The sequence below is a fragment of the Grammomys surdaster genome, unplaced genomic scaffold (genome assembly GCF_004785775.1).
Source record: "Grammomys surdaster isolate TR1022 unplaced genomic scaffold, NIH_TR_1.0 187, whole genome shotgun sequence".
Lineage (NCBI taxonomy): Eukaryota > Metazoa > Chordata > Mammalia > Rodentia > Muridae > Grammomys > Grammomys surdaster.
The window spans coordinates 5,360,554-5,366,553 of NW_021604632.1; the positions used below are offsets into that span (position 1 = coordinate 5,360,554).

Below are 6,000 nucleotides of genomic sequence, written 5' to 3' on the forward strand. Positions count from 1 at the left end.
TAATTGTGTTTTCTGGGCTTATTTTTAAATTATTTAACATCTGCCCTGCCTCTCACGCAGCAAGGATTATTTTGTTCCTGTTAAGCTTGCCTTGCTTTAATTCTTTCCTAGCCATTGGTTATCTAGGGAATAGAATGTGAGGCTGGCAAGGGCTGGGGTTTAGATACTGATTTTACGATCTATTTCCTAGCTCCAGGACTCTGGGAGCTGCCCGGTTCCTTTAAGCCTGAGCGCTTGTTCCCATAAAACAGAATGGATGGGAACAGAGTTCCTAATCTTTGAGACAGTGCTCAAAGGCGATCCAGGTTCTGGTTCTTGCCTGTGCCAAGCATGTTCACTGTCTAAGACCTCAAACTTGTAAGACGCTTGAGCCGTGCCTGAGGATGTCTCCTGTACTCACTTCCTAGTTCTCAGTGTCTACCAATGTTGGTGAGAGAACAGCCTCTCCCAACCCTCTCCTCACCGCCCTCTGCTTTCACCTGGACTCTGCAGGCTGCCCTGCTCCCTGCTGGGCCCTTGTCCCTGTTCCCAGCACTACCGATGTGACCCTGGTGACATACTTGGGGACAGAGGGCTGAGTGTGCACTCCAGGTCACCAAGATCCTGTCTCTCTGCTCTGACTTTCTAGATGACCTTGTACGACCAGAGACTCCATTTTTGTCAAATGGTCCTTTTAAATAACTTCAGTGTGCAGAGCCCTTTGGGTGTATAACACAGGGGAATCAAAGGAATGGATTCAGTGTTCTGGATCCAGGGAAGACAGCAGCGTGCACTTCCCTTCTACCTCTGGGGAAGTAAAAAACAGTATCCAGGGTAACCAGCAGTACTTCCCCGATGCCACTGGCCATATCAGCTTGGAAAGAAAGAAACCCAGTTCTTTCTTCATTGTAGGTCTGACAGCTATCTGGAATGCTTACAAACTGCATATCATTTGTGTGGTGGTTTGAATGAGAATGGTCCCCAATAGACGTACATATTTGAATAGTTGGTCCCTGGCTGGTGAGACTGTTTGGGAAGGGTGAGGAGGCGTGGCCTTGTTGGAGGAGGTATACCACTGGGGGCAGGATTTGTGGTTTCGTGCTATTCCCAGTGTGTTCTCTGCCTCCTGCTTCTAGTGTGAGCTGTGAGGGCTCAGCATTTCATCCCTCTCCTGCCCCCCCTCCCCTATTCCTTTGTTCCACCATCATGAACTCTAACCCTTTGGAACTATAAGCCAGTTAAAACTTTCTTTTTAGTAAGTTGCTTTGTTTGTGGTGTTTTACTACAGCAATAGAAAAGCAACTCATATAATCTGGAACAGGAAACCCCACTTTCAGTAATACATTCTAAAGCAATCTCAGATGGAAACAAAGGTAGCGCCATAGTGACCTTCTTTAATGTATGGGGAAGTAAAGTGGGTAATTTATACATGAGGGCCTCAGACACCCTGCAACTAGAGTTATAGATAGCAGTGAACTGCCATGTGGATTCTGGGAACTGGACCTTGGTTCTCTGTAAGAGGAGTGAGTCCATTCAACCATGGTGACATCTCTTCTAGTCGTCTTAGCAAGGTTTTATGAAGATAAAGATTCAAGTTACAAAATATTCTGTTACAGAAAAACCTTCCTTTTTTATTTAAAAAGAAAAGAAGTTAAGGGGGGAATATATATTCATTTTGCAAAGGAATGCATTTATAGATACTAAAATATTCCTTAGGTTTTTCCTGGATCATAAGATTGAAAGTGATTTTTATCTTAACCACTGGTGTAATTCTTTTAAAAAACAAATTACATATATTCATTACGTGTTTCTTTTATATTAAAAAGCAGGTGGAGTTAAGAAGTCTGAGTGAATCAGTTCTCAGATTGAAGCATAGAAGACTTTTCCCTGGTTGCCTAACATGCAAACACTGGCATGAATGAACCCGGGCTCCATCACCAGAAGAGGCCTGGGGAAAGGACAGGATACAGCAGCAACATCAGTGGGTTAGATTCACACAGAATACCAGGAGGGGCCTTGACACAAGGTCTAGTACAAAAGGAAAATGGAGTGCGAAATATCACATCTAGCCATCGAAATACCTATTTTCTGGAACAACATATACTTCATGAGACTAGATGCACATAAAAAGACACATGAACACGTTAGAATGGCATCCAGGAGAGTCTGCATGAATGGGATGGATACAGCATGTAAGAGACATCATACAGTGTCTTGTGTCAGTGAGGATGACCATAATGATCAGAAGGTGGGCTCAGCTCTCTCACTGGAAAATGAAACAAAAGATTCCCACACACTTCTCCTTTTCTATGTGACCTTGGATTAGTAACAGCCACAACAAGGCAGAAAGCAAACCCAGATGTCCTTCTGTCCTTGAGGAGGAATCGGAGGCATTGCTGAGAGTCTGCCGAGGGGAAGTGCAACAACCCGAGTCACACTGATGCCTACAGGGTGCTACATGACCGTGCACGGCTTCACCATCATGTCTTGTTGATGATCGTAGCATCTTGCCTCAGAGACAGCTCTGTTTCACAGATGAGGAGACGTCTCACGAGAAAGGTCATTCTTGTTTTTCTGTGGGTATAAGACTTTCACCGGTTTTACAAGTGAAATTGTGACCCATGGTGGCGGCTGACCCATGGCCTTAGAGAGAGTGGCGCTAGCTCATGGGGCAGGGTCCTGGACTGAAGCAAAGGGGAAAGGTAAGAGGAACCCAGGAAATAGTCACTATTGCCTCGTGGCTGTAGATGCCATGGAACCAGTTGCCTCATATTTCTGTTTCCATGACTACCCTGTCATGATGGACTGGACCCTTGAGTCATGAGTCATGACCCAGGATAGTTGATTTTGACAGCTATTCTGCTGCAACGAGGCATGTGACTAATAGAGTTGGTAACTGGATGTTGAAGAGACAAAATGCTCCATGACTTCCCAGAGCTGGGAGAAGCACTTCCATGCCTGCCTATGACAGGAACAGAATAAATGGAGCCAATGGCGCCATAGTCACCTTCAAATGGACTGTGTGACCCTAGACAATGGTTGACTCTGTGATGATCTCATAAACAGAGGCCATTTAAGTCTTTGGAGGCTTCTTTTGGTATGACACCAGAGGAGGAACCCCCGAACATAACTGAAATCAGACTTATTACGGTAACCCAGGTGGCAGGCTCAAATATCAATTACGGTTGAATTAACTAGAGAAATGTGCCATTTCCTGCACCTGAATGTCGTGAAATAAACATGCCAACCACGGTGCGGGCAGTCCACTGAGAATGCTGTGGGGTCTTGAGCAAATTTAGAATTAGAGCCACCTGCTCTTGAAACAGTGACTGTGACCCTGCTGGGGACATTGGGAGCAAATGTCTGTAAAAACCCACACTGAGCCTCTGAATGTGAGAAGTTTGACAGCATCTCATAGAGGGCATTTGGCTGGATGCAACTTCAGAAGGAAGGAAGGAAGGAAGGAAGGAAGGAAGGAAGGAAGGAAGGAAGGAAGGAAGGAAAGAAGGAAAGAAGGAAAGAAGGAAAGAAGGAAGGAAGTAGCCTCTTCTGACAAGATTAGTATTTTTTTCTAGCTCCAGAGAAAACACCAAGAAATAGATAGAGAAAAAAAAGTAATTTTTTTATAAGGGTCCTTAATTTAAAATTATGAAGGTTTTTTTTAGGGGAGGTGCTTTTCTTTTTCTAGAAGAACAATTGTAACAGAACTTCTTCTCAGAGGAGGGGTATTTTCATGGCCAGAACCTGGGGCCTGGGAATAGCTCATGTTTCTACATCTAGACCTTTCTCTCAAGGTTCCAGCACAGTAAGATATGCAGAGAGCAAGGCTGTCCTTCCAAGAAAAGAAAGGATAAACTATTTCTTGGGGCTGAAATTCCTCTACTGGGAAAAGAGACAGCCACATCTTGGCTTGCCAAGATTTTATGGGCAAGGTACCGATGATGGATGGAAGGGGGTTGAGGCCATTTGTTACCTGTGCTAGCATTTTCATACAGATCTTTGGACAAGCCTCTGTGCTCATAGATGGGATGCCCCAGGATGAGGTGGAAGGCATTTTGCAAACAGACAGCCAAGGGAAGAAAGACAAGTCCCATATATGACATTATGCTTGCATTCTATCTTAGGTCCTTGGATGCTGAAAAGGGGAAGTTTTCATCTTTGCAAATGTGTCTCTAACTAAAGACAGGTTCTCTTCATGCCAAACTTAGGAACAAGGTCAACCATTCTCTCTGCAGCAGTGGTTCTCGACCTTCCTAATGCTTTGACCCTTTAATACGGTTAACCTCATGTTACGGCAACCTCAACCACAGAATTATTTCATTGCTACTTCATAGCTGTAATGTTGCTACTGTTATGAATTATAATGTAAATATCTGATCTGATGCAGTATTTCGGATGTGGAAGCTCCAGGTGGGTCAGGACCCACAGGCTGAGAACTACTGCTCTGCAGTTTAAACTGGAAACGCTGATGGAGGGATGGGAGACGAGCGAGAAGTGGCTGTGCCCCTCACTGGGAGCAGGAGCATCCTGTCTACGAAGGGTGATGTCATGGACACTGCTAGACACAGGCCTTGCTAGAGAATTCAAGAGGGGAGTTGTATTGCTGGTTAATGACCTTGCTGTGTTTTGTGGGGGGAGGGGGTGGGCTGATATCTGTGCTGTGTGCTACTCATGTGTGGCCTTGGGCATAACCCAAGAATGCGCAACAAAGGAGACCACGACCATTGCACAAAGTACCGCCATCCACACTCACTGCTTAGAAAGGCACACACAGAGCTCCGAGATCGCCTTGTTTTGGAGAGAATAGGCATCTGTTGGCAATTATTTCCAGGACAAGAATCCAAGGGGAGGATAATCATATGAAAGTTGAGGGATGCATCAAAGAACAAGAAAGGGAGAAGGAAGACAGCAATTGGGCATAGCAGAGTTTAGTCCACACCCCACTCTGGCTCTTGGCATCTGGTGCTTAGAAGAGGAGAGGAAGAAGGCAGGGTGGAGTTCGGTAGACTCTTAGGCAAATCAATCTACTTGAGGGAAACATAAGTTACATTGATATATGTCACCCAAAGAGAAAGTGAAGATGATCCTACTCAGAGATCAAAAGCCACTTCTCTAGCTCTGTGTTTAAAAGCGAGGCATGGCCTGAAATGATACCTTGAATAGGGCTGCAATAACTGAGGTACGCAGACACTGCTATGGAGAGCTGACTGACTCCTCTGGCCAGAGCCGTGTGGACAGAAGATACGGACGGATGAAACGTTGTGGTCTGTGCCCAGTAGAGCCTCATTCAGCCATAAAGAGGAAAGTGATTATGACAACTTCAGGAGCACAGATGGGAGTGGTGAGTGAACTATGCCACCCCACAACCATAAGCACTGTGCATCTCCTCTCATATGTGGACACTAGACAGGGAAAAACAAAGGATGTGAAACTAAAATGGTGACTACTGGAATGTGGAAGGGGGGGATGGGAAGACGTAAGATCCACAGAGGCTGAGTACAATCAAAGTTCACTATGTACATGTGTGGGATACAAATGTTATAAGAAAACTTCCTTTTATATACTAGACATACAGGGAAGAGTGGGATTGGGAGTAGGGAGATGGCTCAGTTGAGAAAGTGTTTGCCATGCAAACATGTGTCCATTTCCACAGAACCTATGTCAAAAGCTAGGAGCAGCGTGCATGCTAATAATTCCAGTACTGGGGATGTGGGAATAGGAGAACCCCTGGGGATTGCTGGCCAGTCCAGCCAAACCATCGAGTTCCAGGTTCAGTTAAAGATCTTGTTGTAAAAAGTTAAATTATGGGGTAATTGGGAAAGAACTGCCATCAAGCTCTGGCTTCTGCATATGCATGAACATACATACATACAAACACACAGACACACAGACACATGCATGCACACACATACACACACACAGACACACATGCATGCACACACAGATACACAGAGACACATACATTCACAGAGAGAGAGAGAGAGAGAGAGAGAGAGAGAGAGAGAGAGAGAGAGAGAGAGA

At 45.1% G+C, this 6,000-nt stretch overlaps 1 protein-coding gene across 1 annotated transcript in view; it reads right to left on the reverse strand.

The window, feature by feature from the left end:
* Hydin (HYDIN axonemal central pair apparatus protein) overlaps positions 1–6,000 on the reverse strand; it is a 342,846-nt gene that overhangs the window by 248,263 nt on the left and 88,583 nt on the right. The window lies entirely within an intron of this gene.